Here is a 23,420-nt window from a genome sequence, read left to right as displayed (position 1 = left end):
AGCATGACCCTGTGGTTGCAGACTTGAATAACTGAATGTTTTAACTAGAATAGATTTATTTACCGGAATAAAATACAGAAGACATTGGAATAAAAGGCACAGATTCGGCGCCTAGAAAAACAACAAGCTGAGTTTAGTTTAAAATGTTCAGCTTGAGATTCTCAGGGATTTATTACATCTCATCACATTAGTGTCAGTCTATCATTTCAGTCTTTTTGACCCTTCACAAATTTCAGTTTTTCATCTGGATTGTGAGCTAGACTTCCTGGCTGTGATATCACTGATGATGAGAAATGTGTGAAATGAAATAGGATTAAAATTATCCTTCCTTGAGCCCCTTCTTTGTGTCAGACACCTCTCTACATGATATTCATATATTTGTTTTAATCTAAAGTTCAGAATTGTTAATGAGTAGAAACTAGGTCTTTGTGAAATGTGCCATTTTTTGAGGTCAATCATCCTCATAAATATATCTAAACAATACTCATAACCAATTGGATACTCTTGCTATTCACTGGTAGACAGGAAGAGTTCCATTAAATATTTTACAGAGTGGTAATTTGAGACATGCAGAGAAATCTTTCTGGTTAAATACATGTTATCTCCTTCCAAGTATTTTAGTACCTTTTCCATTTCCTTCACTCAGCTTTCACATGCTACCCCATTATTGAGTTATCGGGGATGCTAGCCACCTCTGCTAAGGAGGCCACAGGATGAATTGTGTCTTCATGTTGTAAACCACTTAGAGTTTTCTGGGTAGAGTAAATGTTACCACTTGAGGGCATCCTGTCATTATGTTCTGTGATAGTCCTGAACTTCTAAATCTGCCTCAAAACCATAGCTCTCTGACAGAAGGGACTAAGGGAAGGAAAAAAAAATCTTTGCGGGAAACGCTGAGGCAGCAGTGAAAATGGTAATTTACCATGCTAAATTGGTGTTTCCTGGAGTACTAGGTCAGTGAAGAATGTATTTCAGGAAATGCTAAGTCAACAGAAGAGGGCAAGTGACACAGATAGTAGTTGATGGAATCTTCCTGGCAGGGACCAAAATAGATCTTTCAGACACACTGAGTGCTCTACACGTTAAAGTGATTTTGGAGGAGGAATCTGCATTCAAAGACTTCTTTGAGCAGAGCAGGCAAGGAAAACACCACGGTCAGCAGCATTCCTTCAGGTAATAGTGGCAGCTTTTCTACTTTGAGCCCATCAGTTGTGGGGAAGAAGTTGAGAATGAATTACATATCTAATTGGAAAATTTTAATTGACAGTAACCCTAAACATTTAGGATGTTTTTCCCTTGGGTTTTCAATAAATATGATCAGACAAATGCATTAAAATATGTGTAAGTATGTCTGCAAATTTAGAATTACTGTTAGAATACTTTTTAAATCTAATGTAGAATAGTAAATTTAAAATATAGATACTCATTATGAACACAATTTTCCCTCTGTGCCTATTCAGGCTTACAGAAAATAACAAAAAACATAAAACCTAACTAAGGCATTAGTTCTAAGGAAGGAGAAGTATTGTGCCCTAAAGAGAAAGTCATAGTCAAAATTAGGGTGCAGTATACAAAATTATATTATAAAATATTAAACTCTGGTGAACCAATACATTTAATTGATCTAATAAAATCTACTATTTGGGAGAGTGTCAAAGTATTTATGAAAAAAAGTAAGTTTCTTGTTTCATCCAAACCCTCAAATTTTTAGCAGTACATTTTACATTTAAAATGGATAACAATAATTTGTAGTACACCAGATTGCCTTTACTATTGTTGGGGGGAGTATAAAAAGTCGTATTTTTGAAAAAAAAACAGCCTATATGACAAGCTTATTTCTTGTGTTTAAAGGACATTGAACTATTTTTTTCTATTAAATTTAGTATGATGAGTATAATATAAAGAGGAAATATGTTTACAATAAGGAAACCCAAATCAGAACTAATCATAAATAAATTATACCCATATATAACAAAACATAACATAATATATAACTCTTAAGTACCAAGGTTAATTATATTTACAGAACAGCTAGTTAGTCTTAGGAAATTTGGTTCAATACCATTCCTGACAGTTTTTAAATGAAGGGATCATGAGTGATAGATTTTTTTTCTGTCTTCATGGTTTAATGCTTCTCACCAGTAGCTACTTTTAGGCTATTAGCAGCCACAGCAGGTCAGCAGAGGAATGAGCCATGTCAAGTCGTTATTGGTTTAGGGTCAGTGTTCTTTAACACACTGTCATGACTGCTTCCTTATGACAAGATAGCATCTTAAAAAGATCTGTAAGTAAACTTCTTGTTAAAGGCAAACTATCAATTCTCCCAACCAGGAACATTTGTCAGCGATTTTCTCAGAAGCTTGGTCTTAGATTTCTATTCAAAATAGAGTTAAAATCTTGCTTATTCATTCAGGAAAAAAAAAAAAAAAAGCCCTGGCTCCAGAAATACAGACTATGACAGTCGGATAAAATAAAATTTTCTAGTTTGGATTTTACTGATAGCTTCAGTAAGACAGAAGCTCTAGTGGTAGCAGACTAGAAAAAAACATCCATTAAGTAATTGAAAGTCATTTATTGTAGGCAAACCAACAAGGAGTGGAGGACAAAATCTAGTGAGTTCTTGTTTATAGTAAACTTCAAACAAAGCAAGTGTATGTGATGTATAATAATCTACTACCCCAAAATGATTTCCTTGAGGGAAAAAAAAGTTGCTACCCAGCAAACTTCATTTATTTCTTTTTAATAAAGTTTTTTTAAAAAATAAATTTATTTATTTTATCTTTGGCTGTGTTGGGTCTTCATTGCTGTGCGCGGGCTTTCTCTAGTTAGAATGAGCGGGGGCTAGTCTTCGTTGCAGTGTGCAGGCTTCTCATTGAGGTGGCTTCTCTTGTTGCAGAGCATGGGGTCTAGGTGTGTGGGCTTCAGTAGTTGTGGCACGTGGGCTCAGTAGTTGTGACTCGCAGGCTCTAGAGCTCAGACTCAGTAGTTGTGGCACACAGGCTTAGCTGCTCCGTGGCATGTGGGATCTTCTTGGACCAGGGATTGAACCCACGCCCCCTGCATTGGCAGGCAGATTCTTAACCACTGTGCCACCAGGGAAGCTCCCAGCAAACTTTAAAAGCAACACCAGGAAAAAACACACAGAGATCATTACTATGAAATTTTTAATCACCTTATAAATGGAGGGTAAAAAGCAACGGATTGCAGGACTAACTCCTTTTTCATCTAATCAACAAGTTGCTCCTGTTCCGTGAAATGAATGCCATGGCCTTTTTAAGCAGCATGGGGGATCTATTTATTGTGAGAAGAGATTTGCTGAATAACTGTAAAATGCAGAGATCATTTTGGAAATCAGTTAACAGCTTTGCCGTGGACACTCTCAGATCCCACCTGCCCATGATATCTGTTCCCCTCCAACAGGCATCTGGAAATCGCTTTTCTTGCAATCATCAGCCAAGGTATCTGCCCAGTTTAAAAAAAAAAAAAACAGGAGTTTCAAAAAGTGACAGTGACAATGACATGTGCTAATTCTTGGCGTGGTAAAGATAAGGGACATGAAAAATTGTCATTCAGTGTCTATTAATTGCATTGTAAAACAGAAGAGGGAATGTGTTTCAGATTTTTTTCATTAGCACATGTCTGCTGTGGTTCTTTGTGTGAATGACATGAAAGGAAGGTGAGCGGTGATATGAAAAAGGTACAGTCTCTTTTGGTGGTCCATAAAGGTATTCCTCACTCTATTGGCTAGAAGGAGATGGGCTTGTTAAAAGATGTTGCAAATTGAATCTTTACTGTTATTTTGAATATCAATTATAAACTTTTGGAAATGTAATTTTCTGGAATTTTACTTTTACCCTAAGTTATAATGCAAAACAAAATAATAGCATTCATTTTTGTACCAATATTTAAAGCAGAGATAATGAAATTCTGATAAAATATGTAAAGATGCTCAAAAGCATAAAATATATAAAGTCATTCCCATATTTAGCAAAGTAGCTTATATAAAGAGGAAAAGCAATACTAAGAATTTAACCAAAAGCAGTAAACTCATTCTGAACCCTTCCTCCCCCTTTCTCACCCTCAGTTTTTATTCAACCAATTGTGCATGTTTAATGGTAAAATAAGTAAATGATTTTTTGAGAATAGTTAGAAGATAAATACATTTTAGGCTTGAAGACATTTCTTTGGAATAAAGGAGTGAAGGAAACACAAAAAGAGCAGAGATCATGATTCAGAGCATAGCAGTAACACAGTAAGGGAAAATATATTTCTTGAACATGTATGACATTCAGTAAAGCCCAATTATCTGAATAGTGAAATACTGGCCTCCTTTAAAATTATATAGATGTCAATCTTTATAGATCTCTACACAAACAGGTATCCTGTTATTGAGTTCTGACTTAAATGGCAGACTTCTATTTCCAGTAGCATGATGGTCTCTATACCCTGTATGACCATCTCCATAAAACCAATTAAGTGTTTGAAAATAAAACATTTTAAATCTTATTTACTGCATTCCTGAGCAGGCATGATAGAAAAAGACATCATCAGAGACCAAAGTAAAGTTAAAGCAGAAGAAATCCTAGAGAGTAAGTGATCTCCAAAACCAGCTGGGAGTTTTGGCCTAAAACTGGAACCCCCAACATGCTATATCTGTCTTTTAAAACTCCAGAGACTAAGCTCTTAACCATTACATATAGACATATAGTGCCTGACCATATGAGAAACCCCAGACACAATTTCACATAGCCTCCAGAAGTCCTGCAGTTAGGTTTTCCTGATGTCTTTTGGACCAGGAAGAAAAAATTTTGCTTTTAAACTGTTTTACAGTTTAGAAGACATTTAGACATCTATTTCCTCATTTAACCTCAAAACGACTCTATGATGTCAGAATCTTTTATTACCCTGGTTAAGCAATTAGGAGACCCATGGTCAGTGAGAACAAAGACTGATGCAGAGTTTGGAATTAAACTTAGTTTTTCTGATTCTGAAGCCTGTTTGCTGTCCAAAACTGTCCAAACACAGTCGGTTAATGTGGTGAACTTCACCTCCTAAAGCATCTAGCCTACATCTGCAGAGTAGTTCCTGCTCTGGGAAACTTTAACTCCCTGCCTAATAGATTGTTAAGAGCCTTAAAAATGTGCAACAGTTTTTAAAAATTTATTTATGTATGTACGTATGTATATATGTATGTATGTATGCATTTTCTGATGACCCAACTTAGAAATACAAACAGAGCAGCAGAAAGCAATGATACCCACATGTCATCCTGAGGCTTTTCTCAGAACAGTAAGGTAATGGTCTTTAAAATAGCTATGGATGTTATTAAACACAATGTACTTAAGTCACACCTGAGTAGATAGTTCAATTAATCAGAACCAGAAGAGTTAACCAAAGTGTCAATTCAAAACCATCTCCGTCTGAGGTTTCAGACCAACTCCTTTCTCTTCCTCAAATGCATTGGGCCATCTATGAGTCTGAAGAGGGTTTTGCATTAACAATCCTAAAATCTGTGTTTAAAATTTTTATTTAATAAAACAATCTAATGCTTTAATCAGAAGCCTGATTTTTAAAAACCCAAAAAGCTAAAAACAAAACAAAAATAACAAAGTAACCTAATACCCAACTGCAGAAATTTCATGGCAAATAAAATCTTACACAAAGAAAACAGTGGGAGTTAAGTTTTCATCAAAAGGAAAATTTTAATGATGACGGTGATGATGATATTGATGAAAATTGTGTATCATGTGAAACACATATATCTATGTATCTATATCTTTCTATCTATATCTATCTATCTATCTATCTATCTATCTATCTATCTATCTATCTATCTATCTAATATCTCTACCTTATATACTTAGAGGTAATTATATTAAGGTGTTTTCCTTTGACATTTGAGATATTTGCAAATGGAAGAGTACAGGGACTAGGGCTATACCATTAGAAGAACAACCTATTACACTGCAACACTGAAAGGCTACTAATGAAATGGGGGACTAGCTTCCACAGTCCTGAGGGATTTGACAGACAGCTCAGTAATCCAGCAGATGACAGTTTCATATCCTGGAGGCTGGTAGTAGAGTAAGTGAAAATAATTTTGAATTCATATTTGGATGGGTGAATTTCTCTCTTTCTCCTCTCTCTCTCACTTTGATTTTTATCATCCAAAAAGAGTGAAGTACCAAAAAGTGTTATTTACAAAACAAAAATAGACCCACAGACATAGAAAACAAACTTATGGTTATAAAAGGGGAAAGAGGGGAGGGATAAATTAGGAAGATGGAATTAACAGGTACACACTACCATATATAAAATAGATAACAAACAAGGACCTACTGTATAACACAGGGATCTATACTCAATATTTTCCCCTATAAGGAAAAGAATCTGAAAAAGAATATATATATATAATACATATATATAATGTATATATATAAACTGAATCACCATGCTGTACACCTGAAACTAACGGGGCATTGTAAATCAACTATACTTCAACTTTTTAAAAGAAAGGTGAAATTTGGTCTCTTCACTGATACAGTACAAAGATGACTGGGGTACATTTGTGCACCTTGCCTCCACCCACAGTAGGAAATTCTTTTTCCAGCTCCTCCTTCAAAGGCTGCCATCTCCTTCAGGCTTTTCACAAAATAGTAATAATAACAACACTGTTAAATTGCAAAGCTATTCCTCTTCAGAAATTCATAAAACTCTTCCTAAATATCATTTTATTTAATTATTACCACAGCTGTAATATGCTAGAAGGTCAGGCACTTCCATCTCCATTTTGTAGATGGAGATACTAAAGGTTAGAGTGGAGACTTATTACTGAGGCTCACGGTGATTGTTCCCTCTTGTGAAGTCTTACAGAACATGCAGCCTGTACCATTTTTTAACCTAGGTCTTTGATGGAGACGCTAAGGTCTTTCTGATGAGTAATAACATAATGGCAACTACCACGTATCATTCTTGCTATATGTCAGGCACTGTTGAAGAGTTTCACATGTATCAATTCATTTAATCCTCACCATACCCTATGAGTTAGGCAATATTTTATTCACATTTTAAAGATGAGGAAACTGAAACACAGAGAGGTTGAATGACTTCCGCAAGGTGGTAGAGACTGGATATAAACTATAATTGCTTGGTTCCAGAATTTGTATTCTAGTAGACTAGCCTTAAATTCCAGTTTTGGTATAAATGGCATTGCCTTTACTATTTTCAGTGATAAACTAAAATGCTTTATGTTTAATTATAGCTGCAAGGATACTTTCAATTATTTAATAGAATAATTGTGGAATTCTGTTTGAAAACTGTCAACCTCCAAATGCTCATGGAGAGGCTTATCAGCGATCTGTGCCTATCCCAAGCCCCATAACTCAATTACTTGTTAACTATAATAGAATATAATGTAGATTAGAAAATGGGAGCGATGGCTCCAAAGATCATCAGGTTTCTTCGGCCGTCTATAATTTTACTATTGATCCGTTAAAGTGGCAGTGTGCCTCTGAAAGGAGAAGGGTAGAGACTGACCGTATTTATAGTTATCCCATATTTTACAAATCAGTATATCAAGGGAACCAGCTGTTGTTATTTTGTTTATTTGACAAAGTTGTTTTACTTTTCTATTTTACCTTCGGTTCACATCCCCAAGAGCATTTCTACATTTTAACATGTTTTCACTTTAGTAAAAGTGTTCTTTCCTGGAAAAACCACTGTGTCTCCATTATCCAGAATTCAGCTGGAAGTGAAGTGGTCCATGTTTCTCTCCACTGGAGTCCTAGAAAGTTGGGAAGGTTCACCATACCCACAATTAATGTCTCTCTCCTGGGTCCTGAAGTCACCAGATAGGTCACAATACATCCTACGGATATTTGTGAGATTAGCTCTCCAGCATGATGGGCCCTGGCTCTTGGGATTTTTTTTCCCCCTTCTAGTATTAAACCTCCCCATAACCAATAATTTGGAAGTCATTTAGAAGGATCCTGTGCAATTCCAGGTGGTTGGTTAATCAACATATATTTAAGTGCTTGAGATTCGATTCAGGGAATCTTGAAGGCAGTTTAATTCAAAATCCTAACAGAGATAGTGCAGGAGGACTAATGTCAACTCTCTGGCTTATTGCCATTGCAAAGATTTGATAATTTAGGCATTCTATATGAGGCTAGAGAAAACATAGTACAGTGGTTAAAAGCAGATTCTGGAGGCAGCCTGCCTGGATTGACCTGATTATGCCACCTGGCAAGAGGGCATGTTCAAACACTTAGAATAGTGCCTGGTACATAGCATGCCATGCAAGAGTCCCTAGTATCATTATGACCTACAAAGAAGATGTTATCCTCTAGATTATTTGTACGCAAAGTATATTCTACCTACGAATGACATGAGGAGACAGTTAAAAATATGTTTATGAACTCCACTCAGATCTATTCAATCTATATCTCTAGCAAATTGCAGCCTAGAAATTTCAATTTGAAAAAAAATGATGATGTTTATGCAGAGGGTTCTGACATAGTAGGTTGAAGACAATTCCTTGAGCACAACTGAAGAAGACTTTTTTGAGATATATAGCAGTATTTCCTTAACGCTGTTAAATCTTCACATTTGTAAGGTATTGCACGAAAACTGCAAGAAGACTCCATCCTTGAGTATTTATAAAATGTCTAGCTTATCTATTTTGCTTGTTTTCTAGCTAGAATAGACATGGCAGTGTTCACATTCATCTCACAACAAAGTAGAGGATATTGAATCCTACCCCAAATTATCTTCCCATCCAGCCCTTAGGACGCTTTAGGTGCCATTAAAAAATTTTTGTGAACATTAGCAATTAAGGGGGAAAGAGACTAGGTTATTCTTTTGAGAATCCTAATACAAAGGTGGTGAGTGGGTATTTCCTTCAGCTTCCCCCAGCATGATTGTTGGGGTACTTACACGATAGGAAACACTTGAGCAGAGAAAGTGAAAACTCAATGCTCTGACAGAGAAATGATGAGTTCTCAGAGCAAAAGAAGGAGAAACGTCAACAAGTAACAGAGACTCTGATGTGCCATAATCAGTCTGAACCAGCTCTACAGCAGAGTTAAGGGAAAGGAACAGCTTAAATGCTTAAGCACTACTAAAGAGAATGTGTAACCTTTGGGAAAGATTGTGAGACCGGTTAGCTCAAGAGGCTTAGGCAGGGTTCTCTCAGTTTCACTTAGAGACAGTGAGTCAAGCTACCTTACATCACACAATATGAATTGTACTCCTTGAAGATGAGGAGTATATAGCTGTGAAATTGAGGGTGGAGGGAACAATGGTACTTATGTTATCAGGTTGTTGTGATGGTTTAAAGGGATAATATTTTGAAAACACATGATTCCTTTGCACATGATTGTGTTATGTAATTATTAGGGTAAACATTACCCTTTTAGTAAAAGTGTTCTTTCCTGGAAAAACCACTGTGTCTCCGTTATCCAGAATTCAGCTGGAAGTGAAGTGGTCCATGTTTCTCTCCACTTAATAATATGTCTTATTAAGATTACTTTATACTGGAAGTCCTCGAAGTATGGCCTGTAGACTACTGGGTATCTCAGAGGAACTTTACACGTTCAAAAAGATCAAAACTTTTTTTTTTTTTAATTTCAATTGTGGTAAAAAATAAAAAAGAAACACATATCAGAATTGATAAACAAAATGTGGTATATATAAACAACATTTTATTTATTCACCCAGCCATTGATGGACACTTGGATTACTTCTGCCTTTTGCATATTGCAAATAATGCTATTACTAGCATGGATGCACAAATATCTATTCTAACTCCTGCTTTCAATTCTTTTGAGTATATACTCAGAAGTTAGACTGATGGATCTTACAGTAATTCTAGTTTCAAATTTTTGAGAAACCACCATGTTTTCTTTAGTGGCTGCATCATTTTACATTCCTAACAGTACATAAGTGTTCCAATGTTTCCACATTCTCACCAAAACTTGTTCATTTTTTTTGTAGTAGCCATCTTAATTGGTGTGAAGTAATTAGCCCTCATTCTTAAAGTGATAATTTCACTAGAATGCAGTTTTCTCCTAACTTTGTAGGTATTATTCTTTGAATTCAGCCTTCTAATGCTGCTTCTGAGAATCCAGCTATGAGAATAAATAATCATCTTTCGTTTACAAGTAAATTTGTCCTTTCTTTCTCATTGCTTTTCAGACTGTCTGTCTTTAGTGTTCAGTACTTTGATTCATGTGTGTCTAGGTGTTCACTGATCTATTGAAATGTACTTGAAGCCAACAATGACCTCCAAACTAACTCCTAAAATACGTTAATATCTATCCCTCAGTCTTTCTACACATTTTGGCGTTATTCAGCAGAAATAAATACTCCCATATATTAGAAATATTCTTTCAATTTTTGTGATTTCACATTCTCATAGTTTTCCTTTATCTAACTGATAATTCCATGTAGGGATTTTTTTTTTATATATATACTCCTTATTCCTATCTGACCTCTAAATATTTGCTATTCCCAAGATTGGTCCTAGGTTTTACTTTCTTCTCTCTATATATACCTTCCCTCTGAGTTATCACCTCCATGTCAGTTGCTTTACATATCAACTATATGCTCATGACTCCCAGTTATATATTTCTGGCCCAAACTTGCTCTGAACTTCACATACATGACAGATTTTGCTATATCGAATGATCTCTGAAACTTATTAAGAATGATATTAATGGCTCTCACCATTCTAATATTTTTCTTACTCAACTCAGTCTGTTCCATATAAATAAATGATACCACCATCAAACCAGATGTTCAAGCCAAAATGTAGTAGTTATTCCTCTCTCTGTTTCCCATACATCTAAAGTCTTCACATATTTATTCTATAATTATCATCTACATCTCCACTGCTTATCCATAGTTAAAACCACTCTCATATCTCACCTTGTCACCTCCAATAAAGTCTCTCAGACTGGGCTTTCCATCTTACCTTCATATAATCTATTCTACTTTAACTAGAGCAATCTTTTAAAAATGTAAATCAGATTAAATTACTCCCCTGCTCAAAAGCTTCCAATGGACTTAGAATGAAATCTGAACTTCCTAATGAGGGTCCACAAACTTAGCATGATTTTTTCTTTGTCCACCTCTGCTACTGCTCTCTTCTTTCCTCACTGGTCTGCAGCACAGGCATTTCCTTGCAGTTGCTTGAAGCTGATTTGTGCCTTGTAGTCTTTGGACTTGTTGTCTCTATGATTGAAATATTCTTTCTGGTTCCTTTTCAGCCTTCAGATCTCAGTTTAAATTCCATCCAGGCCAAACCTCAATCCTTTCTTGAGTGGCACCATCCTCTCATCCCCAATCATTACTACTTCAAGGCTTTTTTATTTTCTGTGAAGCACGTATCAAAATCCAATATCATCCTAAATATTTTAATGTCTACCACCTTCTACAAGAAGATAAACTTCCTGAGGCAGAGACCATGTTTATCCAGGACCTATCATGGATCCTATCAGAGAGGATCCTCAATAAATATTTGCTGAATTAACTCTAAATAATTAATCAAATAGTAAATGGTGATTAAAATATGTCCCTAACCTTATCTCTGTCTAATGGTGGAGACTGGCATGAAAAAAATATATTTCCCAATAATAATAAACTGTGATAATAATATGAAAGATGGTATAGAATTATATTTACTTATACTACATAAAAATTCTATTTTCGACTCTGATTTTGTACTTATTTTTACATTCAGAAGAGTAACTTTTGTGAAATAAATGACCACATCTAATTAGATAATAGAGTCTATGTATCAGAAACATCTGGCTCCTCTTAGATAGGCAAAGAGGGACTGGTGAACATCTTCTGGATCTTCAAGAGGGATTATATTGCAGAAGGCTTTATCTGCCAAAATCAATTTGTTCTCTCCTTTGACTTCTTTGTGTTCTACTTGCTTCCTACAGCTTCAGGTCTTGACAGGTTTTTATTATACTTCACCAAAGTCATTGCTAGTAGCATTTACTTGCCTCCAACATTATTCTCTTTACCCGCATCCTCTTGAGACTCCTCCCTTGCATCTGGGGACATTTTTCATATTTTTAACTGCTCCACTAGCTCTGACCTCCAACATAGCTTTTACTTTTACTTTCAGAGGACCAAGTCTTGTTTAGAATAGTGGTGCTGAAATAGTTAAAAGAAGAAAGACAGCAACTGGACCAGAGTAGCTAAGGCTACCTTACACAGTTGGTTCCTCATCATCGTGAGTATCGCATGATGGAGTTACCTCCATTACTGTAAGCTCAGAATTTTACATCTTAGATACTTGAGAATAAAAACCACATAAGCAAAAACAAAATTATACCATCTACCATCCTAAAGTAACTTTAAGTTCTTCATATGTGACTGCCCACCACAAACAAGATTCATTCCTTTAAAAAAAAAATTATGGAAGTGTCATTTTCTTCCAAGCGCTGTTCAAGCATTGGGAAATCCACAGTGAACATGAAAAAACAGGAGTCTCTGCCCTCATGAAATATATATTTTAGTGGGGAGGGGAAAGATAATAAACAAATAAATATATACTTGAGATAAATCAACATGTTATGAGTGAATATATGTGACAAACATTGTTCTAGGTACTTGTATTGCAGAAATTAAAAAAAAAAAGATAACTAACAAATTCTATGGAAAAAAAATGGAGTAATAAGATGGAGAGTAATGATTAAGGATGGAAGAGAATAGCATAATACATTTAGATTCATGGTCAGAGAAGAATATCAAGTTGGAATTTGGATGATCATGAGGCAACAACCATGCAAAGATCTGAGGAAAGAAGAGACAGAGGAAACAGTCCAAACATAGCAAGTAGTGAACTTGGCTTGATCAAGAGACAGCAGAAAGTCATTGTGTCTGTAACATGATGAAAGGGAAAGTACTAGGAGATGAGACTGTGTAAATAGGCAAGCTCAAGGGTTTAGAGATAATGGTCAGAAATGTTGATTTTATCCAATCACATTGTACAATCATGAATTAAATTCTTCATAAAGATGTTGGGTACAGACAACCAGCCTGATCTCTGCATCCAATGTCTTCACAAGTAATTGTTCTACAAAATATTGTCCTAGCTACTCTTGCCTTGAGTCAGAAGCCCTAGTCACATCCCTTGATTAAGCCATCCATCGGAGTCAACAATATGCCTCTACAGGAAGTGGACCTTCTCTGGCCTCACAGCTGACTTATAATATCTGGTTACCATGCTAGGGGGACTTTACAGAGTGTAATGTCTGGAAGCTCCATTGGTGAATTAAAGAACAATTGGTTTCCTAATACTTAAAATAGACAATTACAGGAAGATCATTTTTATTTTGTATTTTTAAAATTTGGTTTTGGTAAAACGTTTACTTCCCCTCAGATAAACTTGCATATAAACTGTTTTGGTGAGTGTGTCTTCTGTCCATTTGGTCTTTGAAACATTGTTAATTAGTAATGTTGAGGTTAAAAATGCTCTTCATCAAATTATAAAAGTTTGAATGTAAAAAGGACCAGGAGGTTTATACACCAATCTCCAAATATGCTCCTCAAGTCTGTCCTCCATATTTTTAGTAACCCATATACTACTTGAGACAGCTCAATCATATTTTGATCATACTCCATTGTTAGAAAAATTTATCTAATGAATGAAATTTTTCTTGAGACTTCCACTCTGTGTGGTCCTGGTTTTATTCTCCGGAAAGACTTCATAGTCCATAAACAGTCATGCAAGAACACGGTCATATCTCAGCCTAACTCCTCTCTAAATTATACACATAAAATTTTCTCAAATTGTTTCCATTCAAATTAGTTTGAAAACCTTTTTCTATTTGGTTGCTTCCCAGGGATATAATCAAGTAAATCAGTATTCTTTGTAAAGTGTTATGTCTAGAAAAACGAAATATTTCTGATCGACTCTATCGAGCACTAAGTAGTTATTATCACCTTCTTTCTGAAACTCCCTGTTCTTTCTAAAAACCTAATCACTAAGATGTTTCTTGCTCTAGAACTTTGTCTTAAAGAACTTTTCACATTAAATACTAGTTTTGTTTGTTCATGGAAGCCCTCCTCATGACCTATGTTGCCTTCTCTCTTTCGTAATAATAGACAGCATCTATGGAGCTGTTATTATGCACCACGTACTATTACAAACTCTTCATTCGCCGAGTCATTTAATGTTCATCCCTATGAGATAGATGCTGTTTTTATTCCCATTTTATTGATGGATGATTGAGTGAAAGAATAAATGAGTGAAAGAATTCTGATCATTCTCCCACCTTGTCCGGAGCCACAGGTGGAGTCTGAATATCATCCCTATTCTTGAAACATCATGCTTTCAGGATGCCATTAGCTGACTTGCTAATGGAGAATATTACCTCTCAAATAAGGGAGACTGAGATGTAGACAACTTTTTAAAAGTATCAAAAATAAAGCTATCATGAACAAAACAATACACATAGAATTGATTTCTAACTGGAGAGCTTGTTCACCTTAAAAATCATGCCATTTAGGCAATGCCTTATTTTCTGCACACTCCAGCAGCTGTACCTGCCCAAATCCACACATGTGATCTCTCAGGAACCCAGACAAGGTAATTATAGGGAGGCTTCCATTCTCATCCCCTCACTCCGGTGTGCCAAACTGCCATTCAGTCAATCTGGGTAGTTTCTAGGAATTATCCCTGTTCCCTGCAATTCCCATAAGGCAGCAGCCTACATGTTCCCCTTTTCTTAGCATACAGAAGGTTTCCCTTCATTTGTTGTTGTGATTTAGACGGCACAGACTAACTCCCAAATTTAATTTCAGACACATGTGCCTTGGATCAAATATTCTGCTGGCTGCTGTCCAAACCTTTTTTTTTTACCCTGGATTTCCTGACTTAATTATCTCAAACTCAGATAAAGCCAGATCCAAATTGTATGAAAAATCATATCATTAGCCATTATGGAATGGGTTTCAGATTTAAAACAATTGCAGAACATAAGCTGCGGTAAAATAATGAGCAACAACATTCATTCCTAAAACAGTTTTCCTATTCAACATTTTACTAGGTGTGAATATGTTTTAAATGTGTTTTGTTCTACTTGCCATCTTTGTCAGTTCCCCAGCAAATAGGTCTGTGTAGTAAGACCTGGACTGGAATTGTGGAAGAGTGACTCAATAACCACCTTCATTATCACGAGTATGATTATATGGAGGATGGTGACCAGCTGTTCTCTCTCTGATGAGGGCAGAATAAGAGAATAAGGGCATAAATTGCAGCTGGAGGGAATTCAGATGATGTAAGGAGGAACTCTGGGGGTAGCAAGCATGGTAAGTAGCAGAGGAGTTAGCAGAGCAGTTAATTCTATCCTTGACAATGTGTCTGGAATGGTTTGGTGAGCTTTACATAAGGCAAGGAGTCCACCTAGATGACTTCAACAGAAATTTCTGGTTCCAGGATTCTGCCTTCATTCCTCACTGTGCATTTCAATTGGTGGCCCTCACAGTCTTTATAATGCAAATGAATTGCAAAAGTAAAATCAATGGAGGCATTTTAAAAGTTAGGCAACTAAAGAAATTACATATTGCACAGATTACAAAAATTGAACTTGAGAGTCAAGCAGACAAGAGGAGTCCAGGCTCAGCTATGTATTTGTTTTTTTGACCTCAGGCAAGTCATGTTATGTTCCTTGACTCAGTTCATGGTGATGTCATGAGAAATGGATAAATTGTCTGTAAAGCACAAAATACATATGAATGAAAATATTCCTACTTTAATCAGCAAATCTTGGTGGACTTCGTAATTGTTTCTTTAGAGCATATATAGGATTTGTTTATATCTCACCTCTTGAATTTCACCATAACCCTTGAGATCAAGGGTTAATATTTTATAGTGCCAGAAACTGAGACTTAAAGAAATTGAGAAACTTGTCCAAGATCACATAGTTAATAAAGATGATTTAGACGCTAGAACTGAAACTTTGCCTTGCTTTTCCAGATCTAGATCAATTGTTTCTATTGTTTCATTATTTATCACACTTCATCTAATAAAGTTTGTAAATTTACTGTGACAAAAGAAGGGAACAACAATAATTGTCACAACTGTGACCTTTTCTCAGAATGAGAAAGCACTTTAAAACAGCCTGTTCTGGGGACATTTTAATCCATAGTTCCAAAAAAAAAGTCGATGTTATTTTATGACAGTTTTCAGCAGTAACGTCTTTACTTAGCAAGTTCCTTTTTCTCTTTGTATATACTTATACTATTTTGCAATAATCCCAGCATCACAGACAGTGGCCAACGGGACCTGATGCACCATCTTCATTGGCTAAATTCATATGACCATATATCTATATGGGTATTTCTTTAAGGGTAGAAAAGATGCTATGGAAATTGGGAAGACCTATTAAGTAGCTTCCCTAGGAGTAAGATTCTGAAAAAGTTAGCTTAGACTGCAAGAAACTAATTCTCATGTGTGCTCCCCTCCATCTGGCACTAAATTGGGGGTCAGGATTTGCTGCTCAAATGATCTCTTTCCCACAGTTTTTTGAGAGTGAAGGAGTGACAGAATGTGCATAGCTTTCCTCAGCTCCTCAGTTGGGATTTTTCATCTAAACTGTATAACCCAGAAAATGATTCCAGTGGCTATTATCTCAATTCCTTCAAAGATGATAGTTAGGTAGTATCATACTAGATGAAGAGGAAAGAAGGAAACTCATTAGGTAAAATAGATGTCTCTTGGAGCTTCAGGGCTTAATTTTCTTGTGGAGCCCCTGTTTTTTTGTTTGTTTGTTTGTTTTTTGTCTTCTGTTTTTTTGCTGCACTGTGGCATGTGGGATCTTAGTTCAAGGACTATGGATCGAATCCAGGCCCCAGCAGTGAAAGTGTGAGTCCTAACCACTGGACCGCCAGGGAATTCATGGACCCCCTGTTTAGAAAGGCAGATGAAAGCAACTATGTAGTTGGTCTTTCCTCATTCATTGGGGTTCCTAATGGTCTCAGTCTTCCTAAGATGCTCCAGCTCCACTGTCTGCTGGCAAAATGTAATTGGTACTAACAGTCCTCATCATCCATGGGCCCTAATACGACCTATAGACTGCTCTAGCCTTGTTTCAGCACTAACTAGTAAAAGCACATAGCAAATTGAATATGAGAAAAGGCTGAGTCATGTGAATACAAATGTTTATGTAAATTCAATTCATACTGGATACATTTTACAAGCATATAACTGTGCTAAATTTCACAAGGACAAGGAGGCCTGTGATAATCTCATTTTGGCTCACCACCCAGATCATTATTTATCCAATGATTTCAATCCTGATATATTTAGAAACAATAGAGGACAATAGGGCACAATGAAATGTCATAAAAATTATTTGACAGCAATTTTCAAGATAAAATATAAGAACTAGATACTCAAGTGTTGTGTCCACCAAAATGCCCAGATTTGGGAAAGAATATGAATAGAATCTGACTAGAAGTCTGGTTGGCAAAAATATCAATTTATTATGGAAGCAATATAACTAAATATATGTATATATTTAGTTTTATATATCTATGTATATATAATTAAATTTGTTCCAGTTAAATGTGGGAGGTTGGAAGCAAGTTAGCTGAGCTGGAAACAGGTTAAAATTAACTTGTATATTCTGGTCTCTGTTAGAGGTACAAAAATGGAAAATCGATGCTCACCTCTTAGCTTGTTTGCACAGTGACACAGGATCCAGTCATCTCACCTGGACCTGCCTTTCCCCAGTTTTCCAAGGCAAGAGGATGAGTGAAAGGAGAAGATACCAAGGAAAACACTGTAGATCCTTAGTGATGGCATCTTTGCCCTGTCTGGATGGGCAAAGATGATTATGTAAAGACGATTTACCTACTATGATTAGTAAAATTAAAACTGCCGTATATTTGGCAATGTGGCCAGATGTTAGGTTATATTAGCAATCTCTACCCAGAGCAGAGGTTCCAGGGAACCCATCTGGAGTTCAAGATAAAATGTCAGCCCTTCCACATATATACAGTGGAATATTACTCAGCCATAAAAAGAAACAAAATTGAGTTATTGGTAGTGAGGTGGATGGACCTAGAGTCTGTCATACAGAGTGAAGTAAGTCAGAAAGAGAAAAACAAATACCATATGCTAACACATATATATGGAATCTAAAAAGAAAAAAAATGGTCATGAAGAGTCTAGGGGCAGGACGGGAATAAAGACACAGACCTACTAAAGAACGGACTTGAGGACACGGGGAGGGGGAAGGGTAAGCTGGGACAAAGTGAGAGAGTGGCATGGACATATATACACTACCAAATGCAAAACCGATAGCTAGTGGGAAGCAGCCACATAGCACAGGGAGATCAGCTCTGTGCTTTGTGACCACCTAGAGGGGTGAAATAGGGAAGGTGGGAGGGAGGGAGATGCAAGAGGGAAGAGATATGGGGATATATGTATATGTATAGCTGATTCACTTTGTTATAAAGCAGAGACTAACACACCACTGTAAAGCAATTATACTCCAATAAAGATGTTAAAAAAAAAATTTGGCTTTCTATTTAACAGTGATGTAACTGTATGTTAGTAACTTAAATTCATTAAATCTCTGTTTTTCTATCTGAGAAATATAGATAATACATAAACTTGCAGTGTTGGAGAGAAGAACAGCACTTAGGTGTATACACTGTAGATACACAAATGGTAATTATTTTCTAGATAAATACTTGAACTGATTTTTCCCTAACTATAATAAAAATATATGTATATAAAAACATGCCTCCATCTTGATTTGTATATTTTTCCCTTTGGGGGTCATCTTACTTTTTCCCCTCTCATGAAACTGGTGGGTAAAGAAGGGATGTTTAGTACAACTCCAGGAAACAAACACAATGTCCACTATATAATCCCTCTGCCTGTTCCTTTGTTGAGTAGGAAATACAAGACCAGGTGCCTTAGAAAACCAACCAAAATATTGCATTTGTACGATAAAAATGGTCAAATCGAATGACCACAGAATGGTCAAACTCTTTTTCAATTAAAATGCCTGCAGATGCAGGTGGTATTGAAACAGCAGTTTAATTTTACCTCGTGCTGCACCAACCTTCCATTCAGCCCCTGAACAAAGTCACTGCAATTGAATAAGAAAGAACAATAGCAAAAGAGAGAGTAAAAGGGAATTTGGGGGAGTTAAACCGGTAACAGACTGAGAGAGAAGGGAAAACTGGTAATGGATTAGCCGTCTGAAGCACGGCATTGGATCTCACACAAATTGTGACTGAAAGTCATTACCACCTGCAAGCTGCCCATTCAACTGTGAGAATGTGCTCTCAGCATTGATTCTGTTCCCACTGGTCACAGGTCCAGTGCGGGGGCTCATCACTTGGGACATCTTTAGCAGCAAACAGGACAAAAATTAAATAAGTACATTTTAAAAAGGAGGAAAAAGAAGAAAGTGCTGGTCTAGTATAGAGAGTAGCCTTTTGCCCTGCAAATTCTTTCTCTGAATGGGGCCACCACAAGGCAATGGTTCTCTGCAACAATAAAAATGGCTCAGACATATCCAATCCCTTCCACAAGCAGGAAGAAATAAATCACAAATCAACAAACGGGAAACAACTATTTTTCCCAGCATATCTTTTTGAAACTTCTATACCTTTAACTTATTAAGAGGAATTATAGATGACCTGTGACTTTAACGCAGATGATAGGCTGGAAAAAGATGACAACCTCAAGAATATTAGACAAGAATAGACACATTCTAAATTAATAGTATTACAATGATTGAAAAGCTACTGAGATAAAACTTTGCATACGTTTCTCATTTAATTTCCACAAAAATACTATTATTCATATAACTTTAAACCTCTTTCACAGGGGAGGAAGACGAGTGTTGTATGTTAAATTGTGTCCCCCAAGATTCGTATGTTGAATCCTTAACCCCTCTCGGAATGTTAACTTATTTGGAAATAGGGTTATTGCAGATGTGATTAGTTAAGATGAGGTTTGGAGTAGAGTTATGCCTGGGGAAATTTGGACATAGATACATATACAAGGAGAAGACCATGTTGATTACTGCAAGCCAAGGAACAACCAGCAGCTAGGAGGGAAGCCTAGAAGAGATCCTTCCCTTACTTCAGAGGAAGCATAGCCCTGTCAACACCTTGATCTCAGAATTCTAGCTTCCAGAACTGCGAGACAGTCAATTTCTGTTGTTTAAATTTCCAGTTTGTGGTACCTTGTCATGGTAGCTGTTTGTGGGACTGTAGATATACAGCCACTATGGAGAACAGTATGGAGGTTACTTAAAAAACTAAAACTAGAACTACCATACGACCCAGCAATCCCACTACTGGGCATATACCCTGAGAAAACCATAATTCAAAAAGAGTCATGGACCACAATGTTCATTACAGCTCTATTTACAATAGCCAGGACATGGAAGCAACCTAAGTGTCGATCAACAGATGAATGGAAAAAGAAGATGTGGCATATATACAATAGAATATTACTCAGCCATAAACAGAAACAAAACTGAGTTATTTGTACTGAGGTAGATGGACCTAGACTCTGTCATACAGAGTGAAGTAAGTCAGAAAAAGAAAAACAAATACCGTATGCTAACACATATATATGGAATGTTAAAAAAAAAAAAAATGTTTCTGAAGAATCTAGGGGCAGGACAGGAATAAAGACACAGATGTAGAGAATGGACTTGAGGACATGGGGAGTGAGAAGGGTAATTTGGGACGAAGTGAGAGAGTAGAATGGACATATATACACTACCAAATGTAAAATAGATAGCTAGTGGGAAGCACAGGGAGATCAGCTCCATGCTTTGTGACCACCTAGAAGGGTGGGATAGGGAGGGTGGGAGGGAGACACAAGAGGGATGAGGTATGGGGATATATGTATAACTGATTCACTTTGTTATAAAGCAGATACTAACACACCATTGTAAAGCAATTATACTCCAATAAAGATGTTAAAATAAATAAATAAATATAAGAGTCCTTCATCTCAATCCATACTCTTAACACTGCCTTGCAATAGAAGGTATTCATGCATCCTTGTGGCCAAATCTTCAACATTTGGTCTAGGTCCCATCTCCAACTGTCTTTCTGGTATTATTAGTTACCCTTCCTATGTTTCCTTTCTTATCCTTCTATCTCACTATTGTGTCCTTCACAAAATATGTTGAAAATATTGTTAATTCCCAAACTCTAGTTCTTACTTCCCATTTTCTCTTCCACCTATTCCAATCTGGCTTCCTATCTACTGAAACTTGTTACGTCCACAAATGATCTGGTTGCTGAATCAAATACACACTTTTTAATTTTCAAATTTACATTAATTTTATGGTACACATTGTCAGTTTCCTGTAAAACTTCCCTTATTCTTGTCTTCCTTTCTAACAGAATGTTAGCTATTCTAGGCACATAACCTTTCACCACTAAGCAACATGCACTAGGAGATACCTGTCCCACTCTCAGTACCATCATGGTTGGTCTTTAAGTATTTCCATTTCTCTTGCTCATGTAAAAATGAGCAGGTGACCCAATCGTAGGTAATGGAACATAAAGAGGTGTTTGTGGAAGACTCCTGGGTAAGATCTCAAAAAAGGGAAAGATTTATTTTAAAGGATGTGAACTCATATAACTCTGTTTTCGACTGGCAAGAGGGAAGCTGGCCTGAGGATGAAATTTACACTATGGACAGCAGAGCAAAGAGGTAGAAAAATCATGCTCCTTTATGTCCTTGTTGAGATGCTGGATCAATCAACCATAATATTTAATCCAATATAAGTTCTTGTTCTTTAAGCCAAATATCTCTAGTGTATCTACAACATCCCTACAAATACACTTTTCAAAATCGTGACAGACAGCTTTTATGACAATCCCCTGATATTTCTCCTAACTCTTTGTCTACTTCTCCACATTATGCTTTTCATGATTCTGCTCTTTTTTTCTGACTAAATTTGAGTGGTCCTGAGGCCTCATCTCCTATGCTCTGATAGTACAGGGCTATTGGCATATCTAAGAATTTGAGACAGATTTGGCTTCACATGCTGATTTCTTTTTTTTTTTTTTTTTTTGGTCAGGAAGTTTCTTTCATGGTCTCCATCTCTTGCCTGCAAAGATTCTATACATTCTTCAAGTCGTGTCTTAAATATAATGTCCTTAGAAAGTCTTTTATTTTTCACCCCCTAATCTATTTCAGAGTTCCTGCTATAATTCCTCATAAGTTCCTCCACTTTTTCTTTATAGCAGTTGTCCAATTTGTTTTTTAATCTTGATAACGGTCATCATGAAACTTCTCCAAACCGAAAAAGAAATTAAAATTAGATGATATCACAGGTAAATAGAGATGCAAATATTAAAGAGCATGCTGATAAATCAAAGAAATGTGTACATTAAAGAGAGCTCTGTAGCTTTATACTGAAGCATATAAACGGGGGTTGATATAATGAAAATAATAATATCAATAGTGCAAATGAGAAGAAATGATAATATTCATTGATTCCAATTATTAAATAACATTTCTCTATAAAAAACCCTAACTGTATATTTTTTGTAAATTAATCTTTGATTTTGATACAATACCTATTAACATGTCAAATATGTTTTTTAATGTTTCTGACATGTTCCACTAAAAATTCTATTTGTAAAAATATTTCTAAAGTCATTCTCCAAATTAATGTTCTAGAGTTAAGGTAGTAGTGTACAAAATCTAGAATACGCAGGACAATTTTTTAAATGGAGTATAATGAGGACTTTTTAAACCATTATTAAAAGGTATTATAAAACTAAAATAATTAAAATTAGTGTGATGAGTGCCAGATTATTGACATACAGATCAATAGAACTATTTCTAGATTCAAGAAGTAGATCCATGGTATGTATATGTAGTATATATATGCACATGTACATGTGTACATATATATGTAAATGTATACATTTGCATATATGTATGTACACATATGCATATAAATACATATTTGTATAATTATGTATTATAACATCATATATATTATTCATTAGACAAATTATTTCATAAAAGTCACATACTGATTTATTTATTTTAAGTTAATCTTTATCTTACATCATATAGTAAAGCAAATGTTAAGGTTATTCAATATTTCATTTAAAAACAGAAAAGTAAATATTAGAAGTTATAAGTGACTATTTTAAAATATTGCAATGTGGAGTATTATTTGAAAACATTACCAAAATTTGAAATTAAAGATAAAATGGTTTAGAATTATTACAATTGTAATGAAGGAAAAAACAATGAAGTAATGTCAAACAAATGACAAATGGAGAAATAGTTAAAATATATATGTAAAAGACATACATAATCAAACATTATTTCAAACTATTATAGTATAGAAAAGATAACATTCACCCACCAGGCTATTCCCTTCTACAAC

The sequence above is a fragment of the Balaenoptera borealis genome, assembly GCF_965194805.1.
Source record: "Balaenoptera borealis genome assembly, chromosome: 4".
Lineage (NCBI taxonomy): Eukaryota > Metazoa > Chordata > Mammalia > Artiodactyla > Balaenopteridae > Balaenoptera > Balaenoptera borealis.
Note: the sequence above shows the minus strand (reverse complement) of the source record.